This window comes from Pelophylax lessonae (assembly GCF_965119305.1).
Source record: "Pelophylax lessonae genome assembly, chromosome: 11".
Lineage (NCBI taxonomy): Eukaryota > Metazoa > Chordata > Amphibia > Anura > Ranidae > Pelophylax > Pelophylax lessonae.
In genome coordinates, this window is record NC_138778.1 from 160,165,882 (window position 1) to 160,190,570 (window position 24,689).

A 24,689-nucleotide genomic window follows, 5' to 3' on the forward strand; every position below is an offset into this window, starting at 1 on the left:
AAATCCTTCCAGTCTTAAAGTGGTTATTACATGAAAACTACAGGTTTAAAATGACTGCAAAGATTTTTGAAATCACACTTATAAACTGCCAAAAAAAGACATCAGAGATCTCCACAATAGAACTCTCCCAGAGATGACAGCCTGCTCTGAGAATCTGAATTGACTGGCCCCGCCCTCCTCACTCAATACACACGGATGCCCCCGCCCCTGTCACCCTACACGCAGCGCTGCCCCTCCCAAGATGGCCTCTCCCTCACACATCGTCCGGTAGCTGCGCTCTGACGCGATGACGTCCCGGGGCGGTGCGCCACGCCCCTTGCGGTGACTCCATTTTGTGCTTGTGGGCGAAGCTGCGGCTTCTATTTCCGGGTTGTCGGAGCCCGGGGAGAGCGGAAAGTGGAGGGAGCTGCGGAGAGAGGGTGAGGTGGCGGGGAAGGGGTTGGCGCTGGTATAAAGCGGTGCTCCTCACTTCATTGACGGCTTGTGCAGCCTTGTGTGCGCGGTGACAGGAGCTGGGGGAGAGGGGCAGGCACGTCCTCTACACCGGCCTGTGTGAGGATACAGAAGAGTCCACACAGGCTGTGCTGGTACTTGTAGCTCTCCACCACCAGGGGGTGTAACGTTCACCTCCCTTCTCACCTGTGGGGGGCTCATGGAATGCAGTCACCTATAGCAACCAATCAGAGTTTGTTGTTGCAGTGACAGCTGACTGGTTGCTATGGGTTACTGTGTGCTTGGCTGTGTTACTATTAGCCTGTTTATCTGCTGTGGAACTACAAATCCCAGCCTGACATTCCTGTCACTGTATGCTTGGCCTCATAGACTTCTATATATGTGTGTGTGCGGTCCAGAGGAGGCATGAGATTTCATCCGTATAACTACAAGTCCCAGCATAGCACACATGGCTTCTGTCTACTGGGAGTTCACACTTTCCATTAGATTTAAGGTGCCCATACATTGTACAGATCTGATTGTACAATCTCCTGTAAGATGTCTCAAAATTGTACAGATCTGATTGTACAATCTCCTGTAAGATGTCTCAAAATTGTACAGATCTGATTGTACAATCTCCTGTAAGATGTCTCAAAATTGTACAGATCTGATTGTATAATCTCCTGTATGATGTCCATACACTGTACAGATCAGATCTGCACAATCTCCTGTAAGATGGACCACATTGTACAGATCTGTACACTCTCCGGTAAGATGCCCATACACTGCACAATCTCCTGTAAGATGGACCACACTGTACAAATCAGATCTGTACAATCTCCTGTAAGATGCCCATACATTGTACAAATCTGTACACTCTCCAGTAAGATGCCCATACGCTGTACAAGTCTGATTGTACAATTTCCTTTAAGATGCCCTCACATTGTACAGATCTGATTGTACAATCTCCTGTAATATGCCCATACACTGTACAGATCTGATTGTACAATCTCCTTTAAAGTGTTCCTAAACCCACAACAGTAAAATCAGTGTGTATAGGCAGTAATGCATGCTTGTTATATTCACTGTAGAACCTAAGGGGTTAATCCTCTGCATTGTGTAAAAAGGCTGTTTGATCCTGTCTTCCCTGAGCCTCCCCCTTCTTCCCCAATCCATCTCCTGATAGTACAGAGCTTTAGCAGTCACTCTGCACATGCAGTTTGGTGTGTATTGCTAATGAGATTGTTTTTTTTAAGAGGGTGCATGTGATCAGCACAGGGCCAATCAGCACTGTCCAGATAGAAGGTCAGGGGTCATGCAGCCTCATAGGACAATCAGGGGAGAATTCAAACTCCTACAAGTTTTAACCAGACACTGATAGAAGTCACAAGACTGCTATATACTGCTAACAGGTATTTAGTAGTTTATATTTACTAAAATAATTGCATTGCCTTGTTCTGTGCTCTGTGGGAGATCAGATATAGTGACTGCAGGGTCCAGGGTTTAGTAGCACTTTAAGATCTTCATAAACTATACAGATCAGATTGTAGAATCTCCTTTTGATTTACCAAAGCAATGCAGTATGAGGATAACCCTAAACAAACCATTTGATTAGTATCAAATCAGACAGACCAATGGACTAGGTAGTTAATGGCAGATCTAAAGGAGATGGTGCAATCAGATTGTATAGTGTATGACTGGCTTTTGATTTTCTAAAGTATATAAAGACAATGTGTTCAGTTTATTTTACACAAGGCCATTGCACTACATTGATCTAAAGGTGATTGCACAATCAGATTGTAGAGTGTATGATCAGCTTTAAGGGCCATACACACTATAAGATTTTCTGAAGACTTTTTCCTTTAGATTTACCAAAACCATATAATATGAGGTCAAACCTAAACACTTTCAATTTGTATGCAATCTGGCAGGCCCTTGCACTACATAGAAAAGGTAAATCTGAAGGAAAAAGTCTTCAGAAAATCTTATAGTGTGTATGGCCCTTTAGATGGGTTGCTGCTGTTGAACAGTATGCTGTGTATGAGTTGATGGACACTGTGGCGGATTAACCTCTTGGCGTCCGCGTCTCCTGGTCCTTTTAAAGGTTTATGACACCGGCAAGCAGGGGGTGGCCTTAAGATCACCTGACCGCCACGATTGGCAATGAGCGATCTGGAGCTTTTGGTTAGGCAACTGTAATTGTGCTGAGAGTGCGCAACGCACACACTTTCTGCACAGGTGTATACACAGCAATTCACATAGATATCCCACCCCTTGGCACTAAGGACCAGGCACCCAGAGGCGGCATATTTGCCAAGGGGTTAATGAATAACTACACAGGTGCATCTCATAAAATTAAAATATAGAAAAGTTAATTTATTTCAGTAATTTAATTCAAAAAGTGAAACTCATATATTTTATATAGATGTGTTACACACAGAGTGACATGTTTCACATTTTATATTTTGATGATTATGTCTTACAGCTAGTGAAAACCCCAAATTCAATATCTCAGGAAATTAGAATATTATATCTGAGCAATAAAAAATAATTATTTTTAATGTAGAAATGTTATCTTACTTAAAAGTCTGTCCATGTACAGTATAGCATGCATTCAATACTTGGTCGGGGCTTCTTTTGCATGAATTACTGCATCAATGCGGCGTGGCATGGAGGGGATCAGCCTGTGGAACTGCTGAGGTGTTATGGAAGCCCAGGTTGCTTTGATGGCGGCCTTCAGCTCATCTACATTGTTGGGTCTGGCGTCTCTCATCTTCCTCTTGACAATAACCCACAGATTCTCTATGGGGTTTAGGTCAGGCAACTTTGCTGGCCAATCAAGCAGAGTGATACAATGATCATGTGACCAGGTATTGGTACATTTGGCAGTGTGGGAAGGTGCCAAGTCCTGCTGGAGAATGGAATCAGCATCTCCATGTAGCTGGTCAGCAGAGGGAAGCATGAAGTGCTCTAGAATATCCTGGTAGAGGGCTGCGCTGACTTTGGATTTGATTTGGACTGACTGTGGAAATGTTTGCATTTCATTTTTAAATTGAGGTTCCAGAGTCTGGAGGAAGAGTGGAGAGGCACAGAGAATCCAAGTTGCATGAGGTCCAGTGTGAAGTTTCCACAGTCAGTGATGATTAGTGATCAGGAAAAAAGTTTAATTCAACAAACCAATATACATTTTAAGCACATTCCAGAGAATTCTGTAACCATTTATACTGCAAGGCTATTTTAATATACATCTTAATGATGGCCAGTCGCCCCCCTCCAGGGGTAAATTATACTTTTGTCCTACACATATACACGTGAGGGACTGGTCACTACATCTTCCAATGGGCAGCACAGCATGGATCTTCCAGGAGTGTGGACAGAGGAGGTTCTGGGGGGAGGAAATGAAAGGATAATTATAAAGGATTGTTATCCTGTACATTTCCCATCAGTTACAGGTGTGTGTTAGTGGTGCACATGATGTAGAAGCACACAGCTTGGAGCTCTGTACATTGGAACCCTCTCAGTGTAGACTGGTGTCCAGTCTAAAAGCAAACATTTTCTTATTGTGCAGCTTACCAATTCTTAGATGTGATGTCTGCATTAGTTTCATTTTTTTTTTTTTTTAGGCTTTTTCTTCTGTTTTCATCTGGTGATCCAGCCAATAAATCTGTTTTTTTTTTTTTTTTTTTTTCAAAAAACACAAGCTCTGTTACAGGGGCGAGACAAACAACTTAACAGTGGCAGGGGTGCTTACAAAGATCAGCTTTTTTTAAAATGTAAAACCTTTATCCAAAAAGGGAAAATGAAACTGATTATAAAGTAGAAGTTGGAATGTTCAGCTTCAATTGGTTACAATATCTAAAGTGTAAGGCTCCATGTACACGGGACGTTGTTAAAAGTCCCTTTGAATGCTGGAATTTTTAGGACGTTTGAAACGTCCGTTCAGTCGCGTTTGTACCCGCGTTTAGCGGGCGTTTAGCAGCGTTTCCAGGCGTTTGCGTTTAGAAGCGTTCCTAGAGGTCAAAAAAAATTATTCCCCTTTAAAATGGAAAAAGACGCGTTTAGACGCGTTCGGACGCGTTTGTGCGTTTGAAACGCCGGGAAACACACGTTCGAACGCAAATAATTGCGTTCTAAAAACAGTCCCTGAACGCAACTGCCTGCAAATGACTGTAAACGACCCTGTGTACATGGACAGATAAGATAAAATGTAGATGGGTTCAGGGGCTTCTGAAAAAAACGCCCAACTGCTCCTAAATGGCCATTTCCAGCATCCCGTGTACAGTCTGTATATGCAGTAAAGCATGCTTGTTTTACTCACTGTGGAACATAAGGGGTTAAACCTCTGCATTGTGCAAAAAGGCTGTTTGATCCTGTCTTCTCTGTTCCTCCCCTTCTTCCACAGTCCTTAAACCGTATCCTGATCAAACAGCGCCTTGGGGGGACACTTTGCTCTGCTCAGTTTGGTTTGCATTGAAAGAGAATTTTTTTTTTGGAGAGTGCATGTGATTGCCACAGGGCCAATCAGCACTGTCTAGACAGAGGGTCAAGGGTCATGCAGCCTCATAGGACAGTCAGAGTGGAATGAGAACTCCTCCTGCAAGCTTTAATCAGACGCTGATACAAGTTACAAGACTGTTCTATACTGCTGAGGAGAAAAGTTATTTAGCAGTTTATATTTACTAAAATAATTGCGTTTCCATGTTCTGTGGGAGACTGGATATAGTGAATGCAGGGTCCTGGGTTTAGTAACTTTTTAAATCTGCAAGTACATATAACCCTACCCCCCACCCCCCTCCCAGACTGACAATGCTGCTGTCCAAATCTGCCCCCTGTGCTCCTTCATCCAGAATGGTGTCTGTATAATACTTTAGGTGTGTTACTGACCGGATAACCAGGAAAAAAAAAAAATGTATCCCCCTCCATAATTTTCTGGTGCAGCAGGAGTTCATTGAGCCAAGGGACCGGTAATATGCACTCATCAAGAGTACTAGGTCTGCCTTTTCCACCTTCCTCCTTTCATAGATATACTGGATTAAAGGTTCACCTCCTCCATTCATAGATCATTTTATTTCATAAAAGCTGTAGTACAGCTTCTATGAATGGAGGGGGAGGGTGGAAAGGCCGGGCATAGTCCAGACTCTGGATGAGTGCATGTGACTCTATTAACCTGTGCCGCACTGGAAGATTATGGCTGAGGGCGAATCAGAGGAGAAATATTTTAATTAAACCAATAGCCAGTAGTGCAAGGGACACATCAGATTTATAGTAGTAATGTCCCTTATGCGTTTTTTTTTTTTTTTTTTTTTTAAATTGGTTGTTAAACCACTTAGTAAATTACATGCAATTCCCTCTGTTAAAACACGTCCTATGCTCCAGTGTCTGTGCTTTGTAAATATGCCCATTTCTACCTTATTTCGCAGCGACGCTCACATAATTCCTCACTGCAATTTACTCAGTAAATTCAGCAGCAGGAGGGAAGGGGCAGGCACTTTCACTAGCCGACAGGCAGGGGGGGGAGAGGACGGAGGAGAGCTGCAGATGACGGAGGCACGTAAACTGACCACGGTGTCCGGGCACGGCAGCCATGATAAACCGTGGTCAGTTTACAGGGGGGAGGCAGCACCAGGCAGGATCAGACAGGTATTTCAGGGGATAGAGCGGGCCAAACTACACAACACAAGCTATGTGCTGTATAACATGCTTTAAAATAACGGGATTCTTTTTTTTTTTTTTTTTTTTTTTGGGCGGCTACAAAGACTAACTAAACCTAGGCTTTAGAGCCCCTCTTCTGGCAAAATATGAATTGACTCTGAACCCTTCCTCTCAACCCCTCTAACAACCCATCCTAATAGTTTTGTTTTTCTCGGTAAAGAAAAGTTGTACTTGCCTCAGTCCCTCATCCAGGACCCCCGGCCCTGTTGTTTGCAGGTGCAGGAGGCCATTAATCCAGTGGGGGAAATCAGCAGAGGTGACCTTTGCTGATGGTTCTCTTCTGAATCCTGAGAGGACTCAGCAATATTACTGTATAATAGCTGATGGCTGTCTGACTTTAATATTTTGAAAACCCGGATCCAGAACAGAAAGGCAGAGTGAAGTTAGGCTCCATTCACACCTGGGCGTTATTGAGCTCCAAAAACGCAAAAAAAAAAACGTTACAAAATGCCCAACAAGTAAAACCCCATTCATTTAAATGGCCCCTGTTCATATCTGAGCATTTTAACGCCTGAAGCAAAACGCCTGTAGCTGAAAAAAATACATGAGCTTCTTTTTGGGCTGATTACCAGTGTTTTTGATAGATGTCAATGCCTGCCTCTAAAAACGCCTGAAAAAATTGAGGTAAAAAAACGTGCGAAAACGCTACGCTCAAGTGTGAATGCAGCCTAAGAGTTCCCAATCTGCATACCTTGTTCAATGTCAGTAACATAGAAGGTACTGAAGCCATTGGTTCAGCATAACAACCTACTACGGGCTTCCTCTGAAAAATGCTGTGATTGCACGTACAGTTGGGAGAACCCTGCTTGCTTCTTTGCATGCATTATCATGTTCTACTACCACACTTTAAAGCCCTTTGCAGACGAGGGAGTCTAGCTGCTGTGCGTACATCCTAGCATTTTATTGCCCCTGGGAAGCACAGGTACAGCGCCCAGCCTTGCTGTTTGCAGCCTGTCAAAGTCTCGGCAGGGTGAATACTGTACTGAGTGGTACTTGTGGTTAGGGCCCTGTGTGTTCAGGGATGAATGTCTTTATAAATTTACAAGAGGACTGTGCTGGCAAGTGTATAGTTAGTGAAAAACTCATATACTTCAAGTGATTATAAAGGTTTTTTTTTTTTTTTTTTAAAACCAAACACGTTATACTTCTATGCACTGTGCAATCGTTTTGCATAAAGCAGCCTCATACCTCCTATTCTGGGGTCCCTCTCTGGTGCTCTTAGCTCCTTTTATCTCTTCTCCGTGTGCCCCCATAGCAAGCAGCTTGCTATGGGGGCACTCGTGCGGGCTTGATCCCGAGCTGGGCTGTGTGCGTTTATAGACACACAGCATAGCTTGGCCCCGGCTGCTGCCGAGTCTCCTGTGAGAAGAGAGAAAGGGGAGAAAAGGTGCTGCAGACAGGTACAGTTAGATCGAGATTCGGCTCAGGTAAATGTTTCATTTGGGTGGGAGCATTTAAAAGTTTTTTGACTTTAATGCAGAAAATGCGTTAAGCTTAAAAAAAAAAAAAAAAAAAACACCACTTTACGTTAATATCCACAACCTTTTGACAAAAAAATTGGCACGAGGGTCAATACTTGCAATCAATGTGATGTCTCTCTGGCTGCTGGCTTCTGCTTTAGTTGGATCCCCACTAGAGATCGACCGATTATCTGCAACGCCGATATGCACTTTCCCCGATATATATCGCAATCGGCCCCTGAGGTTACCGATATTCCAGGAAAGGCATGTACCAGGGTAACCGACTCTCAGCTGACTTTTAATGACAACCGATGCGGCTCAGAAGCCACTCTGCTGTCATTACAAGGAGCGGGAGGGGATGTCTCCCCCCCCCCCCCCCCCTCCCGCTGCCTTGCACGGCTCACCCGGGTCTTCCGCCCCACTGGGAGGCCCAGGCATCCTACCCCCGCCACCAAAGAGAAGACCAGGTCTAGCATGAAGATGTGTCCCCGTGAAAGCTGGTATCCCTGCCGCAAGTGCGCATGCACCGGTCTCCATGTAAAAAACCCGAATGTCCTGACATCACTTCTGGGTACTCGGTGCCGAATTAAATGACTGCATTCAAAACAACCGAGGAGGGGTTTGGGGATCCCTCCACAAGGAGTACTTGAAGAAGAAAAAACCTTTTTTTTACATGTCCGAAAATATTGGCCGATACTGATATCCGATGACCAAAATATCGGTATCGGCATTAAAAAACGATAGCGGTCGATCACTAATCCCCACCCCCTGCACTGTAATCTTCCATGCAGCAGGAGTTAATAATGTCAAGGGACCTGTCATATATCTGCTCTCTCAGGAGTGGTGACTATGCCTGCCCTTTTTGCTCCACTTAGGCTTTAGTTATACCCTCTTGGACTGGGGGAAGAGGGGCAAAGAGCCAATGATATGGATAATGTAGCCAAATTTCAAATCACTCCTAAGAGCTGGTTCACACTGCCGCGACCATAAGCCGCCCCATGTCGGAGCGACTTTACCGCGACTTCAGCGCGACTTGTGAATTATTTTGCGCAACTTATATGACAGACGACTTTGTATTTGGCCAATCAGAATATGATGTGTTGTGACCTAATTCCCCTTTTCTGTTTTTTTTTTTTTTTATTTTTATTTTTTTACTCATTTCCTCATTGCCCACCAGTGCCACGTATGTGTCCACCAGTGCCACTTCCCACCAGTGCCACGTATGTGTCCACCAGTGCCACTGCCCACTAGTGCCACGAATCGGTGTCCACCAGTGCCACGAATCGGTGTCCACCAGTGCCACGAATCAGTGTCCACCAGTGCCACGTATCAGTGCCATGAATCAGTGTCCACCAGTGCCACGTATCAGTGCCATGAATCAGTGCCACGAATCAGTGTCCACCAGTGCCACGAATCAGTGTCCACCAGTGCCACGAATCAGTGTCCACCAGTGCCACGTATTAGTGCCACGAATCAGTGTCCACCAGTGCCACTCACACAGACCAAGCAGAGATAATGGAATATATATACCATTTTATATATATATATATATATATATATATATATATATATATATATATATACATATACCATATAGGCATGGCTAATCTCTTTCTTCTTCCTGGAAAGTCTGATAAGTCGCTTCAAATAAGATAAGGATATGACTTGGAGGCGACTCCCATTGAAGTCTATTGACACAAGTCATCTCAAAGTAGTACAGGACCCTTTTCTGAAGTTGGAGCGACTTCAGTAGTGCAAATTAAGATGGCTTTCATTCATTTACATTGCATTTGTAATAAGCGACTTGGGGCGACTTGAGGGCACACAAGTCGCCTGACAAGTCGTGCTAGTGTGAATGGAATCTAAGTCTGTATACTGTTTACTAAGTAGTTTGTGTATCTAATATTTAGAGCTGCCTCAACCTTTTTACCTTGGAGGAAGCTTTTCAGGTCTTGGGAACCCCTGTTTAAAGTGGAATTTCACTCTCTCAATCAACATTGACTATTTTTCATTCGTATCCTGCTTGCGTTAGTAAATACACTGCTCAAAAAAATTAAAGGAACACTTTGAAAACACATCAGATCTCAATGGGGAAAAATATCATGTTGAATATCTATACTGATATGACTGGGTAATGTGTTAGGAAGGAAAGGATGCCACATCGTTTGATGGAAATGAAAATTATCAACCTACAGAGGGCTGATATCAAAGACCCCCTCCCCCCGAAAATCAAAGTAAAAAAAATGATGCAGCAGGCTAGTCCATTTTGCTGGAATTTTTTGGAGCAACTCAAAATGGTACTCTTTGGTTGTTTGTATGGCCCCCATCATGCTTGTTTACATGCCTGACAACGTCGAGGCATGCTCCTAATGTAACAACGGATGGTGTCCTGGGGTATTTCCTCCCACATCTGGACCAAGGCATCACTTAGCTCCTGAACAGACTGAATGCAACCTGGCGGCGTCTGATGGACCGAAACATAATGTCCCAGTGGTGTTCTATTGGATTTAGGTCAGCCGAGTGTGGGGGCCATTTAATGGTATCAATTCCAATCCTCCAGGAACTGGCTGACTGACTGCCACATGAGGCCGGGCATTGTCGTCCATCAGAAGGAACCCAGGACCCACTGCACCAGGGTAGGGTCTGACAATGGGTCCAAGGATTTAATTCCAATACCTTTTTAGCAGTAAGCCTGTTGAGGTCTGTGCATCCCTCCATGGATAGGCCTCCCCAGACCATCACTGACCCACCACCAAACTAGTCATGCTGAATGATGTTATAGGCAGCATAATGTTCTACACGGCTTCTCCAGACTCTTTCAGGACTGTCACATGTGCTCAGGGTAATCCTGCTCTCATCTGTGAAAAGCACAGGGTGCCCATGGCGGACCTGCCAATTCTGGTTTTCAATGACAAATGCCAATCAAGCTCCACGGTGCCAGGCAGTGAGCACAGGGCCCACTAGACCTCCCTTAAAAAGTCTGTTTCTGATTTATCAGACATTCACACCAGTGGCCTGCTGGAGGTCCCTTTGTAGGGCTCTGGCAGTGCTCATCCTGTTCCTCCTTGCACAAAGGAGCAGATACCTGTCCTGCTGATAGGCTAAGGCAGGGATCGACAAACCCCAGGCGCCAGGTCGCACTGGCGACTAGAATTGGCTGTCTGGCACCTGGGCTGTACTGCAAGAGGTGTCTTGTCCCTGTGCATCAACCCCCCCCCCTCCCCCATGGGTGCACGGACTAGGATGCCAGTAATTGAGGCTGCGGCTTTGCGGCCTTCTGGAGGGAGACGCTTCTTTCAGGAATTGGCGCTCTCTTGTGTTAGCCAGGGGTGTGACAAGCAGTCGCTCACGGCGCTGAGTGTTTCCCCTGCCTGTTCTCACTGCCCATCTCCTTATCCGTATTACGTAGGTTTTATTAAAGATTTTAAAAATATACTCGCAAACACACATGAATGAAGGCAGTGATCGTAACAGTGTATCCGGAACGCATATGCGTTCCAAAGACCCGAAGCGGAAGTGACGTAATGATGCTCTACGTGTTTCGTCGATATGGCGTCATGAGGAGCAGCCCTGGCACATATCACTTTTTATCACGTATCACTTTTTGATGAATTAAGTCATAGTATATAGAAATTTGTCATATATATTTTGTGTTTTTAGTCCTAATTTATTATTCATTTTTGAATCACTAGTGATCACTTTTTTACACTATATACATAATTTGTTTATCACTATATCGTTCCTGGCCCCAGCCCTGCCAGATCTGCATTCTATCATTTTAATATTTGTATTCCTAGGCAGCGCCACCCATTACTCTTTTTGGGTCTTTATATCTGTATAACCCTTTGGGTTATATTTGAGGTAGGCTGCAGCCTGTGATTTACCTTAACGTGGATCCTTTTCTTTATAGGATTTATATAGCGCCAACAGTTTACGCAGTGCAATACAGTTCAATAAAAAAGGAATAGGAGGGCCCTGCTCGTGGAGTTTACAATCTAAAGAGCGGGTTGAAATCCGGTGGTTGGAATCGGGAAGGCTTTTTAGGGAAAGGGGACCCTTTTGTCGATCAGTTGGAGATGTGCTCCTTTAAAGGGGGTGTTATTGGGAAGAATGTCCCCTTACAGATTGCTAAGGAGGGCTGGCGGCGATGGCACATATATTAAGCAGGCCTCCTACTGCAAGGTCCAATTTTAAGCAGTAACAAAGGGAGCAAGGTAGTCAGGATAGGGCATTGCTTTAAATGATGGGTCAATTCTTAAGCAGTTTATTGCTCCTTTTAGTGATTGTAAAGTGATGCAGCCTCTAATTATGTGTGTTTTGTACATCAGTCAGCTATAAATATGTCACTTTATAAGCCTTCTGAAAACTGGATTACATGTATAATTTTTATTTTCAAATATGACGGTGTGATAGTCACAATTTATGGATCGCTTTAAGCTCAAACAAGTTATATAATATAAAGAAGCTATTAGTAACATGCATAAAATATGAGTGCAAACATTCCCTTAACAACACAGAAATAATCACCTTGTCGTGAAGGCTAAAATGTTATGTACAAAACATTCTGCAATTTATGCCAACATTTAAAACCTACCCCACCTAAAAATGAGTTGGAACCTCTGCTGTTTTTTTTTTTTTTTTTTTTTTTTTTTTTTTTAGCAGTATGTGAATAGGTACATTTTACCTCTTTTTGATTCCAGTGACATAAAAAAAAAATGAGGGAAACCGAACAGGAAGGCCCTGTTCACACTTTTCTATGGCCCCTGTTCACATTCGAGCATTCTGTCGCCTGAAGCTCAGAAATGTACATGGGCTTCTTTTTGGCAGATTACAAGTGTTTTTGGCCCCATAGATTATAATAGAAACGCCTGACTTGAGCAGAAAAACGTTTGTTAATTGCTTGTAAAATGCTCAAATAGCAGCTCTCCACTCCTTATTTCCTCTCCCTCTCCTTCCCTTGGTGCTTTCTATTGGCTAAACAAAAACGCCTGAAACTGTAAAACGCTTGTACTACACTTCTCAAACGCTTTAAAAAAGCTTAAAAAACCGCCAGTAAATCGACATGCTCAGGAATGAATGGAGCCAAAGGCATCATCACCTTTGACATCCCCCATAGAAGTTTTTTCCTGATCTACAAATGTTTTTTTATTCACTGCTATCTTCTTCGGTTGGTGGGATTATATTAAAGTGTAAAGCGGACCCAAACTCAAATGTTAAAATAAAATAAAACTTTCTCTTTTGTTCATTGACAAACACAGCTCCAGAATCTTCTTAACCATTGGGTTATGCTGCCCCCTACAGAAGTAGGACACTAGGTAGGAAAAAGCTCTACCATGCCTAAGGGGCAGTCCCAGGGGATATACTCCCACACTCTGCTATAGGCATCCATTTTTTTTCTGCCTATTAAGGACCTAGTTTCTTGCTGGGATCTCTGGTCCTAGCATTTTTTCCTTTTTAAATTGAATTTTTTACACTTTTATGTTCTGTTCCTGTGAGAACTACAATCAACTGCTGGACTGGGTGACGGACTGGATATTCTAGATCCTTAAGGTCTCCCCGGTCCGGTCAGCGAGCGCGCGTAGGCCTCAGCTCCATGCTAGGTCGGCTGCGACCTAGCCCCACATGACGGGGACTGGCCTGCTAGTTAAACGTCTGTCGAGGGCGCATATGACCTTGTCCTGGCTTGAGTCGCAGCGTGCCTCTTGGCTCGCAGCACCCCCATTCCGATGGTGCGGTCTGCCCAGAGCAGTGCCCACCCAGTTCTATGGTGTGGTAAGTAGTGTCCCCCCCTCTCCCCTGGTGGTCTTTTGGGGTGGATGTGGGCCCCTCCCTGAGATGGTCGGACCCCCGGGTTCCCCTCGTGGGGAAAAAAACTCCCAAAAGCTGCAGGTTGCGATTTGGCTCCTGTTGTCCAGCAGTTGGTCATCTTTCAGGACTTGCATGCGGGTGCTGTGCCTGATGGTTTCTACCTTCGAGCCGGTTCCATTTGCACAGTTCTGCTCAAGACCTCTGCAAAGACAGTCTTGCCAAGTGGGACAAGAATCCGCAGTGTCTAGACAATCTAATCCTGTTGAGCTGGGATATGAGAGGGTGGCTTCGCTGTCTTGGCACTTCGACAGAGCTAATCCATCTTTCCCCTGTATTGGACGGTGGTCTCAACGGTTGCCAGCCTGTCCGGCTTGGGAGGTGTTTTGGGCACGAATGTGTTTAAGGGGCCTGGACTCTGGAGGAGTCAAGGCTACCACTCAAAATACTGGAAATTCGGGCAATTAGGATTTCTGTCTCATTGTACAAATCGCCATTAGGGGTGCCCAGTAAGGATTCAATGGGACATTACCACGGACGTGACGTATGTCAATCACCAAGGGGGCACAAGAAGTGTCCTGGCCCCTCAGGAGGTAGCTGGCATTCTAAGGTTCAGCTGTGTCCCTGGTGGGGAACTTGCAAGGTGAATCTGTTGGCCACTCATCTCAACAGGAAGGTACATAGAATTGAGGCAAGGTCTCGGGATGCTCTGGCCGACGCCACAGATGCACTGGTGGCTCCTTGGGGCCAGTATCAGTTGATATACGCCTTTCCCCCGCTAAATCTTCTGCCAAGTCTTCTGTGAAGGATCGAGGCAGAAGGGATCTGGTCATCCTGGCTCCAGACTGGTCTCGCCGGTCATGGTACGCCGTTCTGATATGGCCGGTCGCAGATGCCTCTTGGAGACTTCCTCTCAGAGAAGATCTATTTGCCCAAGGGCCAGTCTTTCATCCTGCTTTACAGTCATTGGCTTTAACGGCTTGGCTGTTGAAAGCCAGGTGCTGAAGGATAGGGAAAGGTGCTGAAGGATAGGGGGGTTGTCTGAATCGGTGATTCCCACGCTGGCAAAGACTAGAAAATCTACCTCTAGGAAGATTTACCATCGCGCCTGGAAGACGTACATTGCGTGGTGTGAGTCTCTTGGGGGTCATCCCCTTTCCCCTTCGGTGGCTCGGATTTCGGCATTCCTCCAACGAGGTGCTGAGCAGCGCCTGGCCTTTGGCACCGTCAAGGGCCAGGTTTTAGGCCTTGGCGGTCTTCTTTTATTGTCCTTTGGCTACGCATTCTTTGGTTTGCACCTTTTATTCACGGGGTTTGCAAGTTGGCTCCCCCAGTACCGTCTCCATTGCCTCCGTGGCATCTCCTGAAGCAAATTGCCTGATGCTCAAAGTGCTTCTTTTTTGGCAGATTGCAAGTGTTTTTGTTAGATGTCAATGCCTTCCTCCAAACACCTGCAAAAAAAAAAACGCCTGAAAACAATAAGCTTAGGTGTGAATGGATCCTAAGGGTCCTTTCACAGGAACGATCAGAACTGCCTGTTAGTTTTTCAGGCGGACCTGATCGGATGCCCCATGCATTCTTATGGGGCAGCAGATGTCAGCGGTGATATCTCCGCTGACACCCGCTGCTATCCACTTCCTATCCTACCCGTGAAACCTGGATTGATGGATGGAAACCCCATTTTCCATCCGTTCAGTGGATCGAGTGGGATCAGATGAGAACGGGCAGGCAGTCTGTTCTCATCAGATTCCCCCATAGAGGACAGCGGGGATCTGACAGCTCCATCCCGCACACAGAGCAGAGATGGAGCTGTCATTTGCCTGCTCAGCGGCGGTGGATCGTTCCCCGCTGAGCAGAATGGAGTCCGGCGAATGCAGACCGTGAGAAAGGACCCTTAAGGTGAATTGTACAATACAGAACTGTGACTTGCTTATTCAGCACATTGGGCTATATATAATTTTGTAGTTTAAATTGTAAAAAAAAAAAAAAAAAAATCTGTCCCTGAAGTTCTGCTTTAGAGCTCTTTTTTACTGCTTGTTAAGAATATGTAAATACTTTAAATGTTATAGTTACAGGTGTGCTTTAAAGTGTAACTAAAGGCAAAACTGTTTTTTTCTATTTTTAGATCTAGTAAAGGAGGGTTATAACCACTGTCAGTTTTTTGGGAAGATTTCCGATTTTCCCTTCACTTCCTGTCCCATAGCCAAAACGGGAGGTGGGAGGAAATCCATCCAGGGGGAGGGAATCCCAATGGGTCACTAGAAGTAGTATCCCTATTGGAAGACTTTCCCTCTATTCAAGTTCTGGTGTCAACCCAAAATTTGGGATTTTCTTTTACTTTCAATGAAAGCAGTAAACGGGACACATAGAGGGTGAATATCTCTAATAGGGGGGCACAGCAAAAAAAAAACTGACAGGTATTCTAATCACACTCCACTCTATCTAAAACTAAAAAAACACGTTACTCTTTCCGCATGGATAGATATATTGAAATGTGTTCAGTTTATGTATGGGCGCCTGACGTTCGACTTCTTTCAAACTGGACTAATGGAAAATATTTGTTCAATCATTCGCTGCAGCGCTGATCAGTGTAGTCTGGCAATGGAGGTGTCCCCGCTGTCAGAATACAATAGCACAGCAAGGAGGATTCCTCCATCTACCACGTTTGTGTAGATGGGGGGGATTCCTTTTTTTTTTTTAACCACTTGACCTCCGGAAGATTTTCATGACCAGGACATTTTTTGCGATACGGCACTGTTACTCTGACAATTGCAGTCATACATCGCTGTACCCAAATTCAATTTGTAATTTTTTTCCCCCATGAATAGAGCTTTGTTTTTTTTTTTGTTTTTTTTGGTGGTATTTGATCACCTCTGGGTTTTATTTTTTTGCGCTATAAACAAAAAAGGCTGAACATTTTGAAAAAAATATATATTTTACTTTCTGCTATAAAACCTTTCCAATAAAAAATTTAAAACCTCTAATTCCTACATAAATTTAGGCCAACATGTATTCTGCTACATGTTTTTGGTTAAAAAAAATCTCAAGTGTATATTGATTGGTTTGAGCAAAAGTTATAGCTTCTACAAACTATGGGATATATACTTCTTTTTTATTTATTTATTTTTTTTACTAGTAATGGAGGAGATAAGCGACTTATAGCGGGACTGCGATATTATGGCGGACAGTCTGACACTAACTGACACTTTGTGGGAACCAGTGACACTAATACAGTGATCAGTGCTAAAAATATGCATGGTCACTGTACTAATGATGCTGGCTGGGAAGGGGTTAAACATCTGGGGCAAGCAAAGGGTTAATTCTGTGTCTAATCAGTGTTTTACTATGTGTGCTGCTTTTACTAGGAAAGTGATGGATTTTTTCCCCTGCTTTGGGGACACAAGATCAGTCACTCTCCCCCACTGTCAGAATGGACACCTGCCTTGTTTACATAGACAAAATTCAGTTCCGTCTCTCCACTCTTCAATCATCGGGTGCCAGCGGACATCTATTGGCCAGCACCCGCTGAGTGCCTTGTGCTGTGTCAAATTGCAGCACAGCTGCGGCGCTGTAGGCATGGGCGCCCCCACCCGGAAGTGCCGTTGTTCCGTTAAAAAACCCTACCCTCGTCACTTCGGTGAGGGTACGTCAGGCATCAGCTGAGCTGCTTCCCAGTGCGCATGCTCGCACAGTAAATGATCTTGGCTTCCGTGAAATCCCTACCCTCCTTCCCAGTCCTTAAAGCGTTGGCTTCCCGTCAAAATACCCTACCCTCGTTCCCTGGCAGGTCCAGAAAAATGTAAAAGTGCCTCCTAACGGAAGAAAATGTATATATGTTCGAAATGGTATGATAAAAAAAATATATTTATATATTTTAAATTTTCCTCCATTAGGAGACACTTTTACATTTTCCTCGACCCGCCGGGGAACGAGGTTAGGGTATTTTCACGGGAAGCCGACATCATTTGCTAACCCAACACTTTAAGCACTGGGAACGAGGGTAGGGTTATTTCACGGGAAGCCGTTGTAACGTTAAAAAAACCCCTACCCCGTGAAAATTCCCTACCCTCGTCACTTCCGGTGTGAGCCGATCATTTACTGCCTGAGGCTGCGCACTGGGAAGCGGCTCAGCTGATGCATGAGGTACGTGCACAGGAAGTGATGAGGGTAGGGAATTTTCACGGGGTAGGGTTTTTTAACGTTACACCGGATCATGTACTAGGTACTTGTTCTGGTGCAGGAGAGCCACTCTGCCGCCATGTACCTAAACTTTGCAGTCCGCAAGCAGTTAATCGGCCCCCTGGCTGATCGCAAAAAAAATAAAAAAAAATACATCGATCTATGGCGGCCTCAGGTATGCTACCTCTATTAAAATGGATGATGCAAAGAAGATTGGCGTATCAATCAGAGGCCATGTGCCTAAAGCTAAAGGGGGGCATTGTGCAATGTTTTCTCCCTTTTTTCAGAATCTGCAGGCTGCGTGATTGCTTTGCTGTGCTATCACTGCTTTATGTCCTTACCTGTCAAGAATACAGGTCTGTTGATCTCCTTTCACTTGCAGCATGCTTTTTACAGGTCAGTGACACTAAGGTGCTATTTATAAAGCAGCAGAAGAGCCTAACTGTGACCATACTGATGCTTGAAGGGACTCTGTGTCACTCCAATCATGATTGGGAGGGAGTGCTGGAAGAGGAGTCAACCTGTCACATGACTGGTGACAAGGACTGCCTTCCAATCTGGGAGTGTTTTTGCAGCATTCTGCACAGATCACACCACAGGCTTCATATTTTGGCCCACTGGTCCGCAAAGTTTTCTGCTTTTTGCTCTTAATGGATCCAAGAGTATAGAAGCCAGAAACAGCCAGGGGGCTGTCATTTTCATAAAGAGGTCTGCTTAGGTTTTTTTCCCCCCCAGTGACTGGTGTCATGAATGCTTTTGCTTCTCATTTCTGGATTATCAGCAAAGTAATGGGGTTCGAGTGAATTCGGGGAAGTGTTTCCATTGCGGTTCTTGCCTGTACAGCTTCGAGTCTTGAGGTGAGGTGCGATGCGATGGGGGGAGTGCGGGCCCTGAAGGTGTGACTGCATAGCTCTGCTGCATACCTTACTTGAAGACAGGTACAAAACTTCTAAAAATGTGGATTATCCAGAAAACAGGAGGTACGTGATGTGGGAGTTGAAAGCCTGATGCTGCCTCTGGCAATCCGGTTTTCTTATTTTAGTGCATTACAGTCTTGAGGGTCAAGGTTTTGTGGCCTTAGAAAAACATGCAATGATTTACCAAGTTTAGTTCATTCTTTTCCTCAATTAGGAGCTGCTATGCAGGAAACTTAAGATTTTATTGCTGGATTTACTCTCCTGGACTCCTAGGTTTTTTACCACACTGTGCAAAGTTCTTACCGGCAATGAAAAATCAGCTTTTTAGGCTCCTTTTACATTAGTGCATCGATTTCCAGTGCAGCTTTGGATGGGAGTTTGATCTGCATTTTCAGTATCTGGACCAAAGTCGCATAAAAAGTTGTACCAAAGTAGTGCAGGAACCTTTTCTGAAGTCGCAGTGACTTCTGTAGTGTCAGTAGGAATGGCTCTCGTACAAATACATTAAATTTCACATGTCCTGCGACTTGGGGTCTCACAAGTTGGATCCCAAGTCGCACAGGTGTGAAAGGAGCCTAAATCAAATGGGGTTAGTTTTCAGTTGATTCTGATGGAATGTCATGGTTAGCAGGCTTTATTGCTCTTGCCTTTGAAAAATCTTGTGTGGTATGTTAACCACTCCCGCAGTGCTATGCAGGAAATGGCAACAATGATGTATGCAAATACTTCTCTGATCTCTGAACTGATTGATAAAAAAAAAAAAGTCACAAATGCATCAGCAGGAAGTAGCATACCTGTTCCTGTAGAATTAATGCATTCTGGTACTGCCCAGAGCCTCCCATCTTAGATATGTGAAAGCTGCTTTATGCATAATAGTGCACATGAAGTAAGCAGTGGTTTCAGGAAGTGCTGGACAGCATTGATGTTGGAACAGGTATGAATGGGCCCTAAGCGTTTTCTGTTACATTCATGGGTATTATCATATCTGATGCTGCAACAAGTAGTATAGGCTGAGGGGTTTGCTGTCATTTACCACCCAGGATGGTAGTTATTTGACTTTTGATTTTTGCAGGTTTCTTTTAAAGCGGTTGTAAACCTGAAGGAAAAAAAAAAAAAACCTGCAAGACAAAGGCATAATGAGGTAGTATGCATCGCATACTAGTTCATTATATATTACCTTAGAACGAAGCCCCGACACGGACCCCCGGACACCGCTGTGGGAGCTGACATGATCCCTCTGCGTTTCTTCCGGGTTCGGCGGCTCCGGCGCTGTGATTGGCCGGAGCCACGATGACGTCACTCCCACGCATGCGCGCGGGAGTCATTTTCCGGCAAGCTCTCGGCATGGAACGCTAAAGATCCGCCGGACCTTCAGAGCGCATGCGCCGCTTGCGTGAGCGGCTGCATGCAGTGCAAATATCTCCTAAATCGGCACGGTTAATTGTACGATATTGATTGTACCTACAGGTAAGCCTTATTATAGGCTTACCTGTAGTTAAGTGTCAAAAAGCGGTATACTACCGCTTTAAGTATTCATGCTTTTAAAACTATGACCTGTGAGCCACATCCAGTCTGCTGCGAGATTTTATCTGGATTGCAGCTAGTTTTAGTGGTGTATCCTCTAGGGATGTAACGATATTGCCGCTATCGCGGTATCGCGGTGGTTAACATGGCCCGATATCGTCGTGGTGGGTGCACGGTTGCAGGTGGCAGAGCGGCCGCTAGAAGAAAAAAAAATAATTGCCACACACAGACACAGTAAATGTCGCGGCTGGCAGCCGCGGCTGGGACTCGTCTCGGAGTATCATTGACTGGTCTGGCCGCCGTCTCTGTGTCTCCTGTCTGTCACGGTCACTCACCTCTATGCTGCACTGTCTGCTACTGGCCGAGCCGAGGCGAGCGGCTGCCAGTTGGTTTGGAGCAGTGTGGGTGGGCGGGCTTGTGGGGCGGAGGCGGAGCCAGCGCACGAGAGCGGCGGACTCGGCGAAGCAGCTTCCAGGCAGGCACCATGGCAAGAGCAAGACAGTGACACCGGACCGCCGGTGAGTTTAATAATGTGTAAAGAAATTAAATGAAAAAAAAAAAACACTGAAGCCACTCAAGGGTGTACTTTACTGGATTTACACAGAAAGAGGATAGTAACAGAGTAAGCACATTGAGATAAGACAGTGCTAAGAGAACAGGGAGCATGAGCAATCTGATAGAGGTATCATAGGTGCTAGTGGGGACAAGAGCATGAGGCCCAAAATGTGGTGTCTTAGAGAGAAGGTAGAAGGGTGGGAGCGTGAGGGGAGTGTTTTAAATGCAGGGGTGTAAGGGTTTGAAAGTGGAATGAAAATGGGGTGCCTGCCTGGATTGCTTTTGGGCAAATATTAAGTGTAAGTATAGCTAAGCAGTGCATTCCTGCCTCGCTTAATGCATTTGCACCAGTATAGAAGGAAAGGTATGGTATACATAATTTAGCCAATAGCAAAAAGAAAATGTTCAAAAGCTTAATAATAAAATAGTGTCCAAGGATAATGCCTATAGACCATAATACTGTGGTCAAGATCATCACAAACACTATCGTGAGCTATTTAACAATACCGTGAGCTTTTCCACAATATCGCAATAAATATCGTACCGTGAGGTCAATATCGAAATTGTATCGTACCGTGAGATTTTGATATCGTTACATCCCTAGTATCCTCTGACTCGATGCATAGACTGAGGATTCAGATCAGTTGTTTGCTGCTTCTGATTGTGACTCTGATGCAAGGGGGGACCCTGATGTGGATGGGGAACTCAGAGAGAGATCCTGATGTGAGGGGGGGGGGCACTGAGTGGGATCCTGGCGTATGGGGGGGACACTGAGCGGGATCCTGGCGTATGGAGGGGGACACTGAGCGGCATCTTGGCGTATGGTGGGGACACTGATGGGGCTCCCGATGTATGGTGGGGACACTGGTGGGGCTCCCCGTGTATGGTGGGGACACTGGTGGGGCTCCCCGTGTATGGTGGGGACACTGGTGGGGCTCCCCGTGTATGGTGGGGACACTGGTGGGGCTCCCCGTGTATGGTGGGGACACTGGTGGGGCTCCCCGTGTATGGTGGGGACACTGATAGGGATCCTGATGTAAGGGGGGGGGGCTATGATATGGATAGGGGCTCTGATGGGGACCCTGATGTAAGGGGAACTCCGATATGGATAAGGGGGCTCTGATGTAAGGGGGGACCCTGATTTGGGATTCTATTGAAAGGGGGGACTCTGAAATGAATAGGGAGCTCTGATGGGGATCCTGATGTAAGGGAGGACTCTGATATGTAAGGGGGACCCTGATTGGAATCCTCATGTAAGTAGGGGCTCTAATTGGGATCCTGATGTAAGGGAGGGCTCTGATATGGATGGGGAGCTCTGATGTGAAGGGAGGACTTCTTATGCGATGGGTGCTTCTGCTGTAAAGTTTTATTTTTTTGGAGTGTATTTATTAATTTATAAAACTGATCTTTCTTGGCCTGCAAATAGTTTGCATTGTGACCCGTATACTGAAGAGTTTGGAGACCTCTGCTTTAAAAGTGGTAAATGCTTTGGTAATGTAAAGACTTGGTGAAAGAAAACCTGTATGGTAAGACAAATGTAGACTGCAATTTCTGCCCTCCAACTAAAAGTTTGTTGCCTGGCTTTTCTGCTTTTTCTCTGGTCCAGAGCTTTGTAAGCCACTGACCCTGAACAATTTGTGTTGATTTAGTGCTCACTGGTTGATTACTTGGTCCTGGTCCCCCTGTTTTTCGGTTTTCCTTTTTTATCTTTCTTTTCTTTCGTCAATCCTTTTCTCCTGGTCTTCAAAGACGACACCTGCTTCTTATACAGTGGGTATAGAAAAGAATCACACCCCACCTTTTAAAATAATCACATTTTGTTGCTTTGCAGCCTGAAATGATGAAATGAAAAAAAATTCAAAAACAGATTCACCTAGTTCGAAAAAGGATCACCCTCTTGTATCGGTATTTTGTTGGACCACTATTTGCGTTAATTACAGCCTTTTGTCTGTTGGGATAGGCCTCTACTTTGCACATCTAAACTTTGCAACATTTGCCCACTCTTCTTTGCAGAACTGCTTAGGTTCAGTTAAATTTGATGGGGATGGTTTGTGGGCTGCAGACTTCCTGTCATTTCACAAATTTTCAATGGGATTTAAGTCTGGGCTCTTACCATGCAAGAACAGTCACCTTTTTCTCCTTCAACCACTGTGTGGTCAATGTTGCCATATGCTTTGGGTCATTGTCATGTTTGAAGGTAAACCTTCTTCCCATTGACAACTTTGGCAGAGGGCAGCAGATTTGATGGTATTTTGCCTCATCCATTTATCCTTCTATCCTGACAAGTGCTCCAGTCCCAGTCCTGCTGCAGAGAAACACCCCCATACCAGCATATCATCACCTCCATGCTTTACTGTAGGAATGGTGATATTTGGATGGTGAGCTGTATTGGATTTCCGCTAGACCGTTTGGTGTTGAGGCCAAATAATTCAATTTTAGTCAGGGGCGCACCTGCTGTGATTACTCACAGCAGAAGCTGATCTGCGGGTGCCAGGCAATGGATGTCCTCTGGCAGAGACACTGAACGGAGCTCTGCCTATGTAAACAAGGCAGGGCTCCGTTCTGACTGGGGGGGGGGGGAGTTATTGATTTGCTGATCCCCCAGTCTCCCTATTATACACAGACCAGCACAGCTAGGCAGACAGTTGCTGCGAGCCGAAAAAAAGCTGATAGTGGGCCAGTTGTGGCCCATGGGCAATAGTTTAGAGACCGTTGTTCTAGTGGGATACAGGGAAAGCCGAGTATCTTAAAGGATAAGTCCACCCTAAAACTAAAATCCCTGCATCTATAGACTTCCACAATCTAACACTAACCTATCTAAATCGAAATAAGAAATCGGTATACGTGCCTTTTTTAAAGCCGATTCGACCCGGTCTCCAGCGGCGGAAGCTCTGCAGAGGAAACGGCCGACAATGATTGTGAAATTAATGGGAAGTGTCGTCACCACTAGAGTTACTAATGAGGCTTCCGTTGTCGCCTGTGTCCTCTGCACCCGAAGCCATGGCTGCCAGCTCAGTGTAGGATTGGGTCGGATCGGCTTAAAAAATAAATATATAGTCAACATGACAGCGTTGAAGATGTGTCATGAAGACCAATTCATTTTTTCCCACAAATAGAGCTTTCTTTTGGTGGTATTTGATCACCTCCTGCGTTTTTAGATTTTGCTTTATAAATTAAAAAAAAAGTGACAGTTTTGAAAAAAACAATATGTTTTTACTTTCTGCTATATAACATTCCCAAGAAAAAAAAAAATTAAATCAAATTTTATTTTATCAGTTTAGGCCAATTTATCTGCTACATATTTTTGGTAAAAAAAATTCCCAAAAACAGTATTTTAATTTGTTTGCACTAAAGTTATAGCGTTGGCAAACTATGGGATAGATTTTTGGACTTTTTTTATTTTTTTATTAGTAATGGTGCAATCAGCAATTTTTAGCGGGACTGCAACATTGTGGCGGACAGATCAGACCCCTAACTGACATTTTTGACAATTTTTGGGGACCAGTGACATTAATACAGTAATCATTGCTAAATAATATGCACTTTCTGTATAAATGACACTGGCAGGGAAGGGGTTAATACTGGGGGTGATCAAGGGGTAAATGTGAGCCTAAATGTGCTTGCTAACTGTGGGGGGGGGGGGGGGAGGGAGGGCTCTGTGACAGGCACACAGAGATTGGTGTTTCAGCTTAGCTGAAACACATAATCTCTGTGTGCCTGTGGGACAGAAGAGCCGCCTGCAGCTCTTCTGTCAGTTTCTCTGAAGAACGTGGTAGGCTGGCGGCGATCGAGCCTGCTCCTCCTGCGGTCTGCCTCCCACTGTCTAATCACAGCGGGAGCGTGACTCTGCCGGCGCGAGACCACGTGCACCTAATCGCGTACATGTACGTGATTATGCGCAGCCGAGCCGCCCTACTGCAGTAAATCTGCATGCGGCGGTTGGCAAGTGGTTAAGTAGTCTTTTGCCCTCTGCCTACTTTGTTTGGGAACCGCTTTCGGAGTTCAGTTCCTCTTTAAGATCTCATGCACACTGGGCATTTTCCCAGTGTGCATGAGATCTTAAAGAGGAACTGAACTCCTGGCTGAAAAAAGCAGCTGAAAAAAC

General features: G+C 45.0%; 1 protein-coding gene across 1 annotated transcript in view; it reads left to right on the forward strand.

Moving 5' to 3' along the window:
• The first annotated feature begins 285 nt into the window (after positions 1-285).
• Positions 286-24,689, forward strand: part of WIPF2 (WAS/WASL interacting protein family member 2) — a 78,005-nt gene continuing 53,601 nt past the window's right edge. Inside the window, exon 1 of the mRNA XM_082271511.1 lies at positions 286-419. The gene's annotated coding sequence lies outside the window, so the exon portion shown is untranslated. The remainder of the gene's footprint in view (positions 420-24,689) is intronic.